At 37.1% G+C, this 18,629-nt stretch overlaps 1 protein-coding gene across 10 annotated transcripts in view; it reads left to right on the top strand.

Moving 5' to 3' along the window:
* Nucleotides 1–18,629, top strand: part of DLGAP1 (DLG associated protein 1) — a gene marked incomplete at both ends in the record, with an annotated part of 372,344 nt that overhangs the window by 7,403 nt on the left and 346,312 nt on the right. The gene's annotated exons all lie outside the window — the stretch shown is intronic.

Here is an 18,629-nt window from a genome sequence, read left to right on the forward strand (position 1 = left end):
GCCCAGTAAGAGTTTCTATTCTCTGACTGAGCTTCTCTTTCTACTGTCTTAGAAAAATTTTAAATATACTAATTAATGTTAAACAATTTATATGAAATTTAAGAAAGTGTTAATATTGCTAATGGCTTTGGCTACTGCAATATTTCCTTGCTGTTTTTGTCTAAAATTTCATCAGTAATATGAATTGATGATTTTCTTTATTTTTAGTTTAAATTTCCTTAATGGTCCAGCAAATGAATGCCAAGTCTCCTTAAATATATTTTCTATTTGGTTTGTACAGTCTTCTATTTTTTCACTGATCTTAGTAGAGATGCCTCTTCATTGATAGAATGATGAGGTTACTCCTGCCTGGTGCTAACTTTGAATGTGAAATCAGCTACAGAATGCTGTTAATTTATTCTCTCTCTTTCTCTCTCTCTCTCTCTCTCTCTCTCTCTCTCTCTCTCTCTCTCTCTGATTCTCCATAATTGATACTATTGCCCATATCCAATCCAATCAATAGGGGATAAAAGACTATTGGGAAAACATTCTGAGTAATTGGGAGTCCAGAAAAACTTAGAAGTGATAAAGGAAAGACCAAAACTTAATAAGAAAGCCTTCTTGGAAGTTGTTAAAGAAGCACTCTTATTCTTGATCAGTAATTTCATTGTTCTAAAGACATTTTCAGGAGTATCAAAAGCATTTAGTTAGCTATAGCCAGAGGCTTCTGAATATAATATACACCTACTGATATCACAGAATTTCAATCTAATAATTGAAGATATAATATTAGTTATTAAAGAGTAAAAGAGAAAAGCTAGCTTTGGATATCTTAGTAACAGTGGACTTTATTTCTCCTTCCTCCAGTCTCCTTAGAGAATTGCAAATTAAAGGCAGTAACTCAAGGTAATCCTTCATTATTCTTTAATAGAAGGATTAATTCCATAATCTCTAGCTATTTGAGATCATGGCATTATAAAATTTTACACAGTGATTTGTGAATGGTAGAAGACATGAGTCTTGTTTCAGTTTCTGTAAAGACTGCTAAGAATACACGTAATGTTTATTGCCAAACTGACTTAGATTTGCAATTAGATTGTGGTTTTCACCATTTTGATTTTTGAATCAAAGGCAATAATCTCTTTGAGTGGATTATTGTGAATTTAGAGTTCGGTGGAATAAAGCTTTCACTTAATTAAACTCAGTATCACTTTTCTTATCTTACAATAACATTCGGGAGTCTGTGACCATACAGTTTATTGATGCCAGGTTGAATCATGTGGAAATGCCATCTGTGTAGGTCTAAAAAACTGAAATCTGAAATTTCATATGGTTCAAATATAGTACCTGGTAATTGACATTTTCTGTCATTGGCCAGGGAAGTTTAATGAAGGGGAAAAAATCTGTTTTTTCAGATAAGACTAGGTTACTATTAATAAAATCCATCAAGTTATGTGACTTCACTATGATTTGTATTACTCATCTGAAAATTGGGACCCATACTTTTACTCTGAGGTAAAAACCTATGCATATGTGACTTTACTTCTGGAGCTCATTTATTGCTTCTCAAGACCATCTTGCTGGCCCCCCACCAGTGGGCTAGTGACTGGCTGCCATTTGGAACACATTTTAGTAAATGTCTATTTAAGTGTCTTTCTAAATTCTTAGACTAAAACCAGAGTAGAGAAGTGCATTCATTTTTTTTCAATGAATGATTCCCAGTTGGAATGATTTCCATGCTAGTTGATTCTCCAACGGAGTCTACTCTGTAGATGAAGGGTAATGACATATTATTATTTAATTATTATTATGTATTATTTAATTATTATTATGCAATTGACGGAGTTTAGTGAAGGAGCGAATGTAATGTGAGGAAAGGCAGGTCATCAATTTTTGATTGACAGTTTATTTATACTGTTCTTAATTCTATTATATATACTGTTATATATAATATACTATTATATATACTGTTCTTAATTCTATTATGAATTAGAGAACACACACATGAAAAAGGAAAGACCTCTTCTGACTCTCTGATCTTAACTGTAAAAAAAAAAGAGAGAGAGAGAGAGAGAAAGAGACCATTTAAAACTTCTGGGTCTTTTAAAATTTGCTGAAGTTTAACAATATGCCCTCTTTTGTTTTCATTTCCAAGATGAAGGAACTTCTAACTATGTTTGAAAATTGAGTTTTCTACAGAAGTTTAAAGTCTTTCCCTTCATGTATATTAGGTCACTGTTCTGTGTCAACTGTTTGTACTCATTGTCCTCACAGAATTAGGAAACTTTCCACAAAAATCAGGCTCCTGACACGAGGTCAGTTTGTCAGGGACTGACATGCCTCAGCCCCCAACACACCAGACCTTTCCTTTCTGATGAATACTTTTTAGTGTGCTCATGTGTCATACTTACAGTTGCACATGGAAAAATCAATTGTCTAGTTTCCATATAACACCATCTGTCGTATGATAGACACCTGTTTATTAAAGGAACCATTTCCCTTTTCTCTTAAACATTCCTCAACAAGAGGTGTGCTCCCTCTTTCTGCTCCTAGCACAATGCTGGGTACCACGAAGAGCTAAAGGAATGCTAATCTTTTGACTTACGTTGACCCTGTCCACTACCGTCCACTACTGCGGTTCAGATAGTTAGGATAAAGGCCTTCTTGTTTTTCCAATTTGTTCAGGACTCTTCGAATAGGCATTACCTATAACCGAAAATGAAATGTTACTAAGAAAGTCTAAAAAAAAAAAAATCAGGCTCCTGATATCAAAGAACCATCTATGACGCATAATAATGTGGAGCTGAGGGTCACATGTACGCATGTGCACAGGTCTATGCACATATGCCCTATGTGTGCATAGGTGTGCCTGCAGCCATACTTCTAAAATACACATTGATACACTTGATGAAGTCAGACCCACTTTAATAAATTCCATAAAGTTCAAGGAAGAGGAATAATTATGAAGTAGGCAAAAAGATTTTTCATAGATCCCAGTAGAAAATTCATTACCCTGCTTTTCCATTGATTATATTGAACTTCATCTCAGACCATTAGTGTAGAATAGCCTGGGGTGTCCTGTTTCCCTGGGGTGAGGAAAAAGCAGGTTTTAGTCCCTTAAATACAAAGAGACCTCAAGAACCATGAAAGAAAATGATTTCTGCTCCCCATTCTTTTGAAAACCACTATTAAATATATACCAAGAAGCTTTGAAGACTGGGTTTTGCTTTTTTTATTTTTTTCAAAAATGACTTTTTTTTTTTTTAGAATAATAAAACCTCCTCATTGGAAGGTCATCTTGTTACACCTTTCCAATTACAATCTTCTCCCTGCAGCATGAACACTGTGTTTCCCTGCTTATTTATTTTTACTTTCATAATCACCTTATCAAAGAAACCTTTGAAATTATTTGGTTTTATCTACTCATTTTTAAATGAGAAAAGTAAGCTGTAAGGAAATACCTTGACAAGATCAGTAATCTCAGTAGAGACCAGCGCTGCAGGCACACTGCCTGACTACCAAGGCTGTTCTGTCCCCTCGTGTCTTACACACTCTGCAGAAACCTTTGGGCGCTCTTCAAAAACCAGCTCATCCATTCTGACTATGTTCTTTCAAGGCAGTGAGATCAGGGCACAAGGAGGCAAAGGGAGAAAAGAATTGATCTGAGAGGTTTAAAGCCTGTTAGTGGCTTTAAAGCCTCATGATAAATGAAGACAGTTGTTATCTAGATAATTATCTGCAATTTGTAATTCTGTAGTCAAAAAGGGCATGGTACATTTTTAACTTCTAGAAAGAAAGAAATGGATGCTTCTCTGTTATCGATTAGTCCTTTCTACATCCCAATGGTTTCATTATGAGTAAATCATGTTCCAAAAAGAGGACAAATGAAGCAGAATAGACTCACATTTGGAGATGTAATCTTTAGTTTGTATACTTAGAGCCCGGGTCTGGGTTTTGAAGAGAACACCCTTCTCTCCAGCACCTTCCTCTCTCTTGGCCGTCAGTCTCCCTCACCTCACTTTCCTAGGACAAAAGTGAACTTGACTGTGACTGTATTTCCAAGGGAACATATATAATATGTGCATATGTATATATATTATGTGACATATAAATATGAACACATATATGTTATGACATGTATGAGAGTATGTATTGAGACAAGGAGACCAAATATATTAAACTGGCACAACTCCAGAGAATTTAAGAGAAATAGTACACAGAAGACACCAAGGACTACTGGCTGATCTTGCATCCAAAATTAAGAAGTGATTAGGAAAAAAAAAAAAAAAAAGATCCATCTTTAAAATTGGAAATGCTACCTGCAACCCAATGAAGTGGCATCTCAGGGAGCAAGAACAGGGTTACTCATGATTACCATCACATCCATGTATGTAATTCTACACAGGTTTGTGTGCAATATTGTTATGCTCTTGTCTGCCTATATATAGGGGTGACTTTTCTTCAACTTGAGAGCGTCTATAAAGTGAGGATTTCTAGCATCAGCCTAACAGATTCTGATTCCATAGATGTGGGGTAATTCTTATAGAGGTTAATCAAAAACCATAGTTTGGGGGCTGGGGATGTGGCTCAAGCGGTAGCGCGCTCGCCTGGCATGCGTGCGGCCCGGGTTCAATCCTCAGCACCACATACCAACAAAGATGTTGTGTCTGCCGAGAACTAAAAAATAAATATTAAAAATTCTCTCTCTCTCTCTCTCTCTCTCTCTCTCTCTCTCTCTCTCTCTCTCTCTCTCTCTCTCCTCTCTCACTCTCTCTTTAAAAAAAAAAAAAACATAGTTTGTTTTTGTTTTGTTTTGTTTCTGTACTGGGGATTGAACCCAGGGGTGCTTAAGCACTAAGCCACATCCCCAGCCCTTTTTATTTTTTATTTTGAGACAGGGTCTCACTAAGTGCTTAGGGCCTTGCTAAATGGTTGAGGCTGACCTCAAACTTGTGATCCTCCTGCCTCAACCTCCCAAATCTCTGAATCCCATTATATGCCTTCGCTACCACTCCCAGCCCCAAACCACCTTTTTAAATAACCCAATTCTAAGCAACTGTAGGCTTTGTTTCTCATTTTATTTACTGTAGGGGGCAGTAGAGTTTTAAAAACAGGCTTCAGATGATCTGCCTAAGAGCTGACTTATTACATAACTTTGGGCTCCCTCAGTAACTGTCTAACTTTCACTTCGGTGTCTTAACAAGCATGGTGATATGGCTGTGTTTGCTTCTACCTAAAATATATATATATAAAATTTCAAATTTAAGAAATTAATTAAAAATAGCATATGAAATGTTTCAGAGTTATAAATCCTAAGCCATTCCCATGTTTTACCTCTTCTCCATGTGTTTCATGGACCACACCACTTTTTCCTTTACAATCTGTTTGACCTCATTATCATTAGGGCAGGATGAGGACAAACAAGTCCGACTCTGTGATAAAGGAAAGCCTCTCCCAGGGTTGGGTGACAGTTGCTCTTAGTCACAGTGCAGGTGGAAGGTTGCTTCATCCCCTGCACCAACTAAACACATAAAGTGTTTGCCTGCAGGTAAAAGGGACTTGAAGGATCCATCTTCGACTAGGTCAGCCTCAGTAGGTCAGGCTTTCATTTGGCTTGGCGTTAGCTGATGGGATACAATCCTGGCCTCTGGGAGCCTTAGTTTGTTCAGATAAACCCCGCTTTTGTTTTTATACCATAAGTCTTTCAACCCCACTTCCTTGTTCCAGGCAGCTGCGGGAGATCAGCAGGTCAGGTTTAATCAACAGCTGTGGGGTTGGTCTGAAGGGGAACTGACCCACCCTTCACCACTTCCTTTATGGGTTTAACCAGGGTTCTCTGAGGAATGTCTCTTCCAGCACCTGGATAGGAATCAACTCTGCCACCATTGTTGGAAGATGACCGCAGGCCCTTGACCAAGTCCCTAGCTAATCCTCTCTGTTCCCTGCAATCAGGTACACGGTTCTTGTAGGAATTGAAAAGAGCAAATGAACATGGACGCCAGATCCCACGCAGCCTTCTCCGCAGAACCATATGAAGCTCAGACTTTCTCCATAAGCCATCTGGCTCTTGGCAGTCCTCAGACTTCCTACCTCACCTGCTTCCTGCTGCCACCGAAACAATCAAAGCGAAATGCACACGAATGAGCTAGGTTTCATGAAATGTTTTTTTTTTAATTATTATTTTTAGTTTTATTATTTTATTCATTTATTTTTTTATATTTTTATATTTTTTCTTTTTTTTAATTTTATTTTTTTTATTGGTTGTTCACAACATTACAAAGCTCTTGACATATCATATTTCATACATTAGATTGAAGTGGGTTATGAACCCCCAATTTTACCCCAAATGCAGATTGCAGAATCACGTCGGTTACACATCCACAATTTTACATAATGCCCTATTAGTAACTGTTGTATTCTGATACCTTTCCTATCCCCTACTATCCCCCCTCCCCTCCCCTCACATCTTCTCTCTCTACCCCATCTACTGTAATTCATTTCTCTCCTTGTTTATTTTCCCATTCCCCTCACAACCTCTTATATGTAATTTTGTATAGCAATGAGGGTCTCCCTTCATTTCCATGCAATTTCCCTTTTCTCTCCCTTTCCCTCCCATCTCATGTCTCTGTTTAATGTTAATCTTTTCTTCCTGCTCTTCCTCCCTGCTCTGTTCATAGTTGCTCTCATTATATCAAAGAAGACATTTGGTATTTATTTTTTAGGGATTGGCTAGCTTCACTAAGCATAATCTGCTCTATATGTGGTGCTGAGAATCGAACCCAGTGCCTCACACCTGCCAGGCAAGAGCTCTACCACTGAGCCCCAACCTCAGCCCTGATGAAATTGTTTCTTAATAGAAAAGTTGAACAAATCATCTTGCTATTTTTAGTTATAAAAGTGGAAATGAGTGATGACAGAGATCCTTTGAGCCCAGCAGGCCCCTGTTAGGTCACCCAGGACCTGCGTCCATTTTTAGCAGGCCACCTGTTTGCCCTGTTGTTTCACAGGCTTCTATCTGACTGGCAACTCATTCAACAGGGAATGGGTATGGAGACAAGCCGTCCCTGACAAGTCCCTTCAAGGATCTCAGCTACTTGCAATCCTTGAAGAAATCATGCCTCTCTTTCTCCTCTCCTTCACTAGTGGAAGTTTCGCTGACTTCTCCATAACTCAGACAGTGTCAGGGAAAGTAGCTGTCATTTGTTTGCAAATGAAACCTGAGCTTTCTGGAAATGACTCCCATGCACCATCATACCCCCATCACACTCCTCCAGCCTTCCAGTTGATTTTAGATAATTTCCTGTTCTCCCACCTCTTGGAAGTATTCCACGGCACGCTGAGCAGACACTTTTAGTCCAAAACGCCTATAAATAGCTGATTTTCCTGCTTGCTGCCTTCTCTCCAAGGCTTTCGCAACGGAGGTGAAACAAATCCACCAGAAACAGGAGCTCTCTGCGAGGGGTGTGCGGTGAGGCTTGTGGGAAATCAGATCCATGGGCTGCAAATTGTCGTGTAGGTCGCTTTGCCATATTTGACTTACGCAATCGATGCACAGAAAAGGAAATATTTTATTTCATGCCAGATGATCTCATGAACTGAACAGTCAATCAAAATGTCTCCTATGAACTCCTGTGCTTTAAAAAATGTGCACTCTGACTCCCATGCTACTGTTTTTAAGTTCCCCAAACCATTGTTTGTCAAATTCCATTTGTCGAGCCCTATAATTATTCCATGTTGGGAGATGTTTTTTTAGCTGTTTTCCCATTTCTCCTTCCATCTGCCCTTGCTCACCGTTGGCTGCCTTCTTTCTTGTCTCCTCTCTCCCACCTCACCATCAGCATCACCACCAAATCTCCGAGAGTGAGATCATGGAGCTCCCTGGAAGACTGTGGCTGTGTCAGGCAAAACCTTAACATCGTCCTTCACCGATGTTACCAAAACAAACCTTAGAAATCTGATCGGTGGGGTTTATTATATGCCCTTCTACTTCTACCTCCCCATCCTCTACACCCTCCTTAGCAAAACAGAGCTCAGCGGTGATGTCTCTCCTTCCTTCCTCTTCCTTTGTCTTCTCTCTTATTTCCCCTGGATGTTTCGGGAGCTATTTTATTCCATAATTTGAAAATGGAAGACAAATCCAAACATCTGTTTTCAGCCGAGGAAACTGAGATCTGGTGGGATGGACAGGCATTCCCATGGCCCCTCAGTCACAGAGAGGGGTGGAGTTCCAATGACAAGCACATAGTCTTCCTTGGGTCCTCTTAATCCGTGTGCTGACATTTCTTCCTCAGACACCTAGCAAGAAGTGTTGAGTTACCTTGGTGTCATACTCGGGACATTCTGTCTTGGCCCAGGTCCTCTTGTTCCTACTGGAGTCGCTGAGTCTTATGTGGTTGTGGCCTGTGCCCATCTATGGCCAAATGTCTGCAGGGTACATCTCCTTCTACCTTTCTTCTTTGTTAGCTCCCAGAGAATAGACACAGTTCAATAGAAGCAGGTACCTGGAAGGATTCAAAATATCACTAAATCCAGGGCTTTTTCTACTTTTTTTTAACCATAGAATTCTGTGTTCAGATAAAGCAAAATATGTAATGCAATTTAAAACAGAGCTACTCACATTGATGCAAGAACAGGGGACTTTGCATCCTCCTCCCCTTACCCTCCTGTCCCACCCAGTACCAAGTTTTGCACAGTTTGAAAACTACTACCCATTTCTTTCCTATTGTACAAACTAAGCTATGAAACAGTTTAATAATCCAGGGAAGGAAATTTCTGAATCTACTCCTGACAAACCCATTTCTAGTAAATCAGATACATCAGAAAAACTCTGATGAAGTCCAGAGATATTGGCTAACTATTCCAAGTTACCTATCCCAAGTAGGTTAAGTTTAATAAGCAACAGCAGCTCTCCCAGGCTGAAGTCCTGGTGAACTTGACCTTTATTTATAAAACAAAAACAAAAAACTGAGTATGGACTTCCAAGAGTTTTTGATTTGCTCAGGATAGAAAAGCACTTTGGGGCTTTAAACTATTTAATAGACAAATTCTTTTTAAAAAAAATCTACTGAGATATAATTCACATAGCATACGATTCATCCATCCAGTGTACAATACAGTGGTTTTTAGTTTATTTACAAAGTTGTGCAATCATCACCACAATCAATGTTAGAACATTTTCATTACCCCCCCCAATAAAACAACATATTCTGACTTATTTCATTTAATAGAGTGTTCTCTGGGTTTATCCATGTCATTGCAAACAACAGGATTTTGTTCTTCTATGGCTGAACAGTGATTTGTTGCATGTATACCACACTTTTCTTGATCCATGTATCTGTTGATGCATACTTGGGTTGATTCCATACCTTAGCTATTGTCAATAATACTGCAATAAACATAGTGGTACAGATATCTCTTTGACCTACTGACTTCGTTTCCTTTGGAGATATATCCAGTAGGATTTTTGGAACTTACAGTAGTTCTGTTTTTAATATTTTGAGGAAATCTCTTGCTTTTTATGGCTGTACAAATTTCTATTCCTGGGGCTGGAGATGTGGCTCAAGCAGTAGCGCGCTCGCCTGGCATGCGTGCGGCCCGGGTTCGATCCTCAGCACCACATACCAACAAAGATGTTGTATCCACCAAAAAAACTAAAAAGTAAATAAAATCTCTCTCTCTCTCTCTCTCTCTCTCTCTCTCTCTCTCTCTCTCTAAAAAAAAAAAATTTCTATTCCTACCAATGATGTAAGGGTTTCCTTTTCTCTATATTTTCAACACTTATCTTTTGTCTTCTTGATAATAGACATTCTAACAGTGATAGCTCATTGTGATTTTGATTTGCAATTTTCCTGATGTTAAATGATGTTGAACATTTTTTTCATACACACTTCCATTTCCCTTTTGAAAAATATCTATTTATAGATTTTGCTCATTTTAAAATAGGATTATGTGGCTTTTTCGCTACTGAGTTGAGTTTCTTATAACTTTTGGAAATCATCCCCTTCTCATATGTATAGTTTGCAAATACTTTCTCCTGTTCCATAGGTCATCTCTTCACTGTTGATTTTTTTCCTTGCTGTGCAGAAACTTCTTCATTTAATGTAATCTCACTTGTCCTTTTTGCACTTACATATCCTTTATTACCTGTGCTTTAGAAATCGTGCCCAAAAACGAATTGTCCAGATCAACATCATAGAGCTTTTCCCTTATGTTTTCTTCTAGTAGTTTCATAGTTTTAGGTCTTTCATTTAGGTCATTAATCCATTCTGAGTTGGTTTTTGTATATGGTAAGATATGGGTCTACTTTCATTCTTCTGCATATGGACACCATTTTTCCCAAACCCATTTATTTAGGCCACCGTTTTATCCCTATTATACGATCTTGGCATCTACGTAAAAAATCAGCTGTCCACAAGTGCTTGAATTTATTTCTGCGCTCTCCATTCCATTCCAGTGGTCTGTGTCTGTTTGCACGCCTTTTTCATTTGTCTAAAGAATTTTTAAACTTTTCCTCTTAATTTCTTCATTGTCCATCAATTATTCAGGAGCATGTTATAAAATTTTCATATTTGTATATTTTGAATTCACGTGCCTCTGACGTTGTTTTTCATTGTTGTTGTTGTTTGTTTGCTTGCTTGCGATCACTTTGTCTATTTGAGGTTTTTTGTAGTTCCATATAATTTTAGGATTGCTTTTGCAATGTCTGTGAAGAATGCCATAAGTATTTTAATAGTGATTGCCTTGAATCTGTAGATTGCTTTGGGTAGTAAGGCCATTATTTTTCCAGACCATGAACTGAGATATCTTTCTATTTATTTGTTCTTATGCAATTTTTTTATCAGTATTTTACAATTTTCAGCATAGAAACCTTTTACCTCATTGCTTAAATTTATTCCTAAGTATTTTTTTGGCTATTGTAAATTTTAGATTGTTTTCTTGATTTTTTTCAGATAGTTCACTGTTAGTGTACTTAGTGTGTTGATTTTGTAACCTGCAACTTCACTGACCCCATTTATTGGCCCGAAAAGTTTTTTGATGGAGTTTTTAGGGTTTTCTGTATTATAAGATTATATCATTTGCAAAGAAACTGTTGAGTTTTTATTATGAAAGGATGTTGAATTGTGTCAAATGCTTTTTCTGCACCAATTGAAGTGATCAATAGATGAATTAAATGTACTTCATTCTGTTAATGTGAAGTATCACATTTATTGGTTTGCATAGATTGATCAATCTTTGCATGCCTAGGATGAATCCCAATTGATCATGGTAAAGAATCTTCTAAATGTGCTGTTAAGTTTAGTTTGCTAGAATTTTGGTGGTTTTTTTTTTTTTTTGAGGATTTTTATGTCTACGCACATCAGGGATGTTGACCTATAAGTTTACTTTGTTTGTGGTGTCTTTATCTAGTTTTGATATCAGAATGATGCCAGCCTCATAGAATAAGTTTGGAAATATTTTCTCCTCTTCCAATCTTTGGAATAGTTTGAGAAGAGTCCATATTAGTTCTTCTTTCTATGTTTGATAGAATTTGGCAGGTTCTGGCAGTAATTTCTTCATCATTAAATCTTGGTAGGTTGTATGTGTCTAGGAATCTAATCATTTCTTCATTATCACAGTTTCTAATGATCCTTTTATGTTTCTGTGGTATCCAGTGTAATGTCTCTCTTTCATCCCTGATTTTTTTTTTTTTTTGGCAGGGGCCGGGAATGCCAGGGATTGAACTCGGGGTACTGGACCACTGAGTCATCCCCAACCCTATTTTTTATATTTTAGTTAGAGGCACAGTCCCACTGAGTTGTGTAGCGCCTTGCATTTCCTGAGGCTGGCTTTGAACTCACAATCTTCCTGTCTCAGCCTACTGAGCCAATGGGATCATCTCTGATTTTATTATTTGAATCTTATCTACTTTTCTTATTCTAGCTAAAGGTTTGCCAGTCTCTTTGTTTTACTGAACTTTTATTATTTTTCTAGTCTCCATTTCATTTATTTCCATTTTGATTCTTATTATTTCATTCCTTCTGATAATTTGGGATTTGATAGGAATGAAACTACATTTGACCCACACTCCTTGCTGTATAGCCAAAGGATTTTAAATCAGCGCACTACAGTGACACAGCTACATCAGTGTTTATAGCAGCACAATTCACAATAGCTATGGAGCCAACCTAGGTGCCCTTCAACAGATGAATAGATAAAGAATATGTGCTATATGTACACAAAGGAGTGTTACTCAGCCATTAAGAAGAATGACTTTATGGCATTTGCCAGTAAGTGGATGGATCTGGAGACTATCAGACTAAGTGAAATAAGCCAGTCCCAAAAAGCCAGAGGTCAAATGTTTTTCCTGATGTATTGATGCTAATCTACAATAAAGGGGAAGGAGGGGAAGAATAGAAATTCAGTAAATTAGACAAAGGAAAATGAAGGCAAGGGAGAGTGATGGGAAAAGTAAAGCCAGTGGAATGAATATGACATAATTTTCCTACATATGTATATGAACATCCCACAGTGAATCCCACCATCTTGTATATCCACAAGACCGGGATCCTAACTAGAATAAGACATATTCCATTCTTGCATACATATATCAGAATGGATTCTACTGTCATGTATAACTAAAAAGAACCAACAAAAAAAATAGGGGTTGGATTTTCTTGTTTTTCTATTTCCTTGCATTGTAATGTTAGGTGATTTTTTGAGGTCTGTCTTCTTTTATATATTATGCATACAAAGTAGGACCAAAGAGGTTGGACACCCAAGGAATTTTCAGGAAGCAGGTTTATTGACTGCAGGGTTCAGAGGTGGCTCTCACCTAAGAATTCTTCCTCTGAACCAAGATTTTGGAAATTCTCTGAACTTTATCTCCAGTGGGAGGAGGGGCTTGGAGGCTTTACAGGACAAGTGCTGTCTGTTCCATCTTCTAGACCAGACACAGGTTGCACAAGTTTTTACCAAGGAAACAGGGATAATACCTTTTTGTACAACAAGTTTGCAGATACTCTGTCACACCTTTTGTGTGCAAATCTGGCATTTACAAGAAAGAGGAAACCACCAACCATAATAACCTCTGCAATATCCTGCTAATCGGACACTGGCCTTCTTTACTTATTGCTATAAACTTCCCTCTTAAAACTGCTTTTGCTGTATCCCATAGATTTTGAAATGTGTTTCCATTCTCATTTGCCCAAGAAAATTTTTAAATATTTCTTTTAATTTTTTTCATTGACCCATCCATCATTCAGGAGACAGTTATTTAATGTCCACGAATTTGTATAGTTTCCAAAGTTCCTCCTGCAATTGATTTCCTGTTTTATACTGTTGTGGTCAGAAAAAGATACTTGATATGATTTCCATCCCTTAAATTTGTTAAGACTTGTTTCATGGCCAAATATATAATCTATCCCTGAGAACCATTCATGTGTATTCTCTGGTTGTTGGGTGGAATGTTCTGTAATTATCTGTTTAGGTCTATTGGTCTAGAGCATAGTTTAAATCTGATATTTCTTTGTTGATTTTCTGTCTAAAAGGTCTGTCTGATGCTAAAGGTAGGGTATTGGAGCCCCCTGCTATCATTATGTTGCAGTCTATCTCTTTCTTTAGATCTATTAATATTTGATTTATGTATTTAGGTGCTCTGGTGTTGGTTGCATATGTATTTATAATTGCTCTATCCTCTTGCTGAATCCATTCATCATTATGTAATGACCTTCTTTGTCTCTTTTCACAGTTTTTATTTAAAGTCTATTTATCTGATTTAAGTATAGCTCCTCCTACTCTCCTGGTTTTCATTTGCATGGTACATATTTCTCCATCCCTTCATTTTAGTCTCTGTGTCCTCACAGGTAAAATTAGTCTCCTGTAGGCAGCATATAATTGGGTCTTGTTTCTCATCCATTCAGCCAGACATGTCTTTGAAATGGAAAATTTAATTCACTAACATTCAAGGTCATTATAGGTATTTCTGCCATTTTGTTAGTTGTTTTTCATTTGTTTTGCAGAGCCTTTATTCCTTACTTACTGTTTACCTACAGACAAGTTCTTATGTTGCCTTCATACCTTCTTCCTCGGCTGTGACCCAAAAAGAGGAACTGACTTTTTAAAGAACACATAGGACCCCCATCCCCAGGCTAATGCTTATTACATGTTACCATGTTGAATGTCATTTGATCTCCATCCTAGGCTAGATATACCTTTGTGTAATATTGAATACTGATAAAAATAAGGAGGTGAAAGAGAAAGAAGAAAAGGATTAGAAGACATAACTTATTGAGAAAGCTCTATGAACTATACTAACTAAGCATAGGATGTTTAGCATACATTGTTCCTATATTGCCTTTATTTCTTAGGTTTCTCAGTAGTTGATCTTACACTTGATTTATATGAAAAGGAGGGTGATACATTTACTCAACATTACAGAACTGAGATTTACACCCCTGGTCTATATGAATCCAAAATCTCTTCCCTTTTCACTGTTCTATGAAATGCTTTGTAAGCAATTCCTTTGGTCTTTTCCTGAAGGATATTTTTTGTTCTTGATGGAAATTTATTTTAATAGCAACAACAAATATTGGCTATAGTTCAAAAATAAGTTCTGTCTCTATAATTACAGGTGTAAACCTAAATCTAGTTTGGAAAGTGAACCATGTTTGAAAACAAAGGAGTACATGAGATTCATTTGCAAAGTCAGATATATAAAAGGTTAGGTGGCAAAAGAACCATATTATTTCATGTAACTGGAAGATTATATCCCAACTTGTGAAAGGACCATCACTCAAGGCTCTTACTTGTTTTTTCTATTTCAGTAAGGAACAATTGATCCTCAGAAACTACCCACCTGGCTGTAGTTAAAGCATTTTAATAACATTGTAAGTTCCTTATGTTCAAAGAAGACAAGTCTGCCCATTTAAAAATCCTATGCTGGGTTTAATTTGGTGATGTTCACTTCTGTAAGAAGTTATTTTACTGAAATGACAAGGAAGTAAGATAGGAATCCCCTAGCCCAAGTCCTCTACAACTCAATATGACTTTATATTTTGTCTGCTCTTATCTTTTAGGAGACTGCATATTTATTTTTCAGGTATAATGTGAACAATTCTGATGGACATGAGCTCTATATATCCCAGCATGATAACTAAAGACTTGGGAAGTTTGCCAGTTTTACTATATGTTAAAACACCACACCAGATCTGAAGGAAAAGATATGTTTTGCCAAAGATCTATGCTTAGAATTTCACTTAATTACCCATAAAACTGTAACTAAATTAGTGACTCATATAATAGCCAATGTAGAATTCTTATATGTGCCTGCTTTTAGAGGTGGCTACAGGTACCCAATGCATAAATAGTACTGCTAGGGAACCCCAATAAAATTTATTTATTTATTTTTTATCTTCGTTTTGTGGGGGGAATTGATTTCTTTTGTTTATGCATTTATTATCTGTCTCTTCATTATAAGTCTCATATTGCATGGACAGTGCTTTAATAAATACTGTTTGAAAATTAAAACTAAAAAAAAAAGATTTACAATGCCAAGAAATAGAACCTTTAATTGATATATTCTGGATGTATAAAAAAATCTTGAAATAATGTTTTATTTTATTTTATTTTATTTTATTGGTTGTTCAAAACATTACAAAGCTCTTAACATATCATATTTCATACATTAGATTGAAGTGGGTTATGAACACCCAATTTTACCCCAAATGCAGATTGCAGAATCATGTCGGTTACACATCCACAATTTTACATAATGCCCTATTAGTAATTGTTGTATTCTGCTACCTTTCCTATCCCCTACTATCCCCCCTCCCCTCCCCTCCCATCTTCTCTCTCTACCCCATCTACTGTAATTCATTTCTCTCCTTGTTTATTTTCCCATTCCCCTCACAACCTCTTATATGTAATTTTGTATAGCAATGAGGGTCTCCCTTCATTTCCATGCAATTTCCCTTTTCTCTCCCTTTCCCTCCCATCTCATGTCTCTGTTTAATGTTAATCTTTTCTTCCTGCTCTTCCTCCCTGCTCTGTTCATAGTTGCTCTCATTATATCAAAGAAGACATTTGGTATTTGTTTTTTAGGGATTGGCTAGCTTCACTAAGCATAAACTGCTCTAGGGCCATCCATTTCCCTGAAAATTCCATGATTTTGTCATTTTTCAGTAATGCGTAATGCTCCATGGTGTATAAATGCCACATTTTTTTTATCCATTCATCTATTGAAGGGCATCTGGGTTGGTTCCACAGTCTAGCTATTGTGAATTGTGCTGCTATGAACATCGATGTGGCAGTATCCCTGTAGCATGCTCTTTTAAGGTCTTCAGGGAATAGTCCGAGAAGGGCAATAGCAGGGTCAAATGGTGGTTCCATTCCCAGCTTTCCCAGGAATCTCCAAACTGCTTTCCAAATTGGCCGCATCAATTTGCAGTCCCACCAGCAATGTACAAGTGTACCCTTTTCTCCACATCCTCGCCAGCACTTGTTGTTGTTTGACTTCATAGTGGCTGCCAATCTTACTGGAGTGAGATGGTATCTTAGGGTGGTTTTGATTTGCATTTCTCTGACTGTTAGAGATGGTGAGCATTTTTTCATGTACTTGTTGATTGATTGTATATCCTCCTCTGAGAAGTGTCTGTTCAGGTCCTTGGCCCATTTGTTGATTGGGTTATTTGTTATCTTATTGTCTAGTTTTTTGAGTTCTTTGTATACTCTGGATATTAGGGCTCTATCTGAAGTGTGAGGAGTAAAAATTTGTTCCCAGGATGTAGGCTCCCTATTTACCTCTCTTATTGTTTCTCTTGCTGAGAAAAACTTTTTAGTTTAAGTAAGTCCCATTTGTTGATTCTTGTTATTAACTCTTGTGCTATGGGTGTCCTATTAAGGAATTTGGAGCCCGACCCCACAATATGTAGATCGGAGCCAAGTTTTTCTTCTATCAGACGCAGAGTCTCTGCTTTGATATCAAGCTCCTTGATCCATTTTGAGTTAACTTTTGTGCATGGCGAGAGAAAGGGATTCAGTTTCATTTTGTTGCATATGGATTTCCAGTTTTCCCAGCACCATTTGTTGAAGATGCTATCCTTCCTCCATTGCATGCTTTTAGCCCCTTTATCAAATATAAGACAGTTGTAACTTTGTGGATTAGTCTCTGTGTCCTCTATTCTATACCATTGGTCCACCTGCCTGTTTTGGTACCAGTACCATGCTGTTTTTGTCACTATTGCTCTGTAATATAGTTTGAAATCTGGTATCGCTATACCACCTGATTCACACTTCCTGCTTAGAATTGCTTTTGCTATTCTGGGTCTTTTATTTTTCCATATGAATTTCATGATTGCTTTATCTATTTCTACAAGAAATGCCGTTGGGATTTTGATTGGCATTGCATTAAACCTATAGAGAACTTTTGGTAATATCACCATTTTGATGATGTTAGTTCTGCCTATCCATGAAAAGGGTATATTTTTCCATCTTCTAAGATCTTCTTCTACTTCTCTCTTTAGGGTTCTGTAGTTTTCATTGTATAAATCTTTCACCTCTTTTGTTAGGTTGATTCCCAAGTATTTTTTTTTTTTTGAGGATATCGTGAATGGAGTATTTTTCCTCATTTCCGTTTCAGAAGTTTTGTCGCTGATATACAGAAATGCCTTTGATTTATGCGTGTTGATTTTATATCCTGCCACTTTGCTGAATTCATTTATTAGTTCTAGTAGTTTCTTTGTAGACCCTTTTGGGTCTTCTAGGTATAGAATCATGTCATCTGCAAATAGTGATAATTTAAGTTCTTCTTTTCCTATTTTTATGCCTTTAATTTCTTTCGTCTGTCTAATTGCTCTGGCCAGTATTTCGAGAACTATATTGAATAGAAGTGGTGAGAGAGGGCATCCCTGTCTTGTTCCAGATTTTAGAGGGAATGCCTTTAAATTTTGTCCATTCAGAATGATGCTAGCCTGAGGCTTAGCATAGATAGCTTTTACAATGTCGAGGTAAGTTCCTGTTATCCCTAGTTTTTCTAATGTTTTGAACATAAAGGGATGCTGTACTTTGTCGAATGCTTTCTCTGTGTCTATCGAGATGATCATATGGTTCTTATCTTTAAGTCTATTGATGTGGTGAATAACAGTTATTGATTTCCGTATATTGAACCAGCCTTGCATCCCAGGGATGAATCCTACTTGATCATGGTGCACAATTTTTTTGATGTGTTTTTGTATTCGATTCGCCAGAATTTTATTGCGGATTTTTGCATCTAGGTTCATCAGAGATATTGGTCTGTAGTTTTCTTTCTTTGAGGTGTCTTTGTCTGGTTTCGGAATCAGGGTGATATTGGCCTCATAGAATGAATTTGGAAGAGCTCCCTCTTTTTCTATTTCCTGAAATAACTTGAAAAGTATTGGTATTAATTCTTCTTTAAAGGTTTTGTAAAACTCCGCTGTATACCCATCTGGTCCTGGGCTTTTCTTGGTTGGTAGTTTTTTGATGGCTTCTTCAATTTCATCCATTGATATTGGTCTGTTCAAATTGTGTGTATCCTCCTGACTCAGTCTGGGCAAATCATATGACTTAAGAAATTTATCGATGTCTTCACTATCTTCTATTTTATTGGAATATAGGTTTTCAAAATAATTTCTAATTGTCTTCTGTATTTCTGTAGC

This window comes from Spermophilus citellus, assembly GCF_964194105.1.
Source record: "Spermophilus citellus genome assembly, chromosome: 12".
NCBI lineage: Eukaryota > Metazoa > Chordata > Mammalia > Rodentia > Sciuridae > Spermophilus > Spermophilus citellus.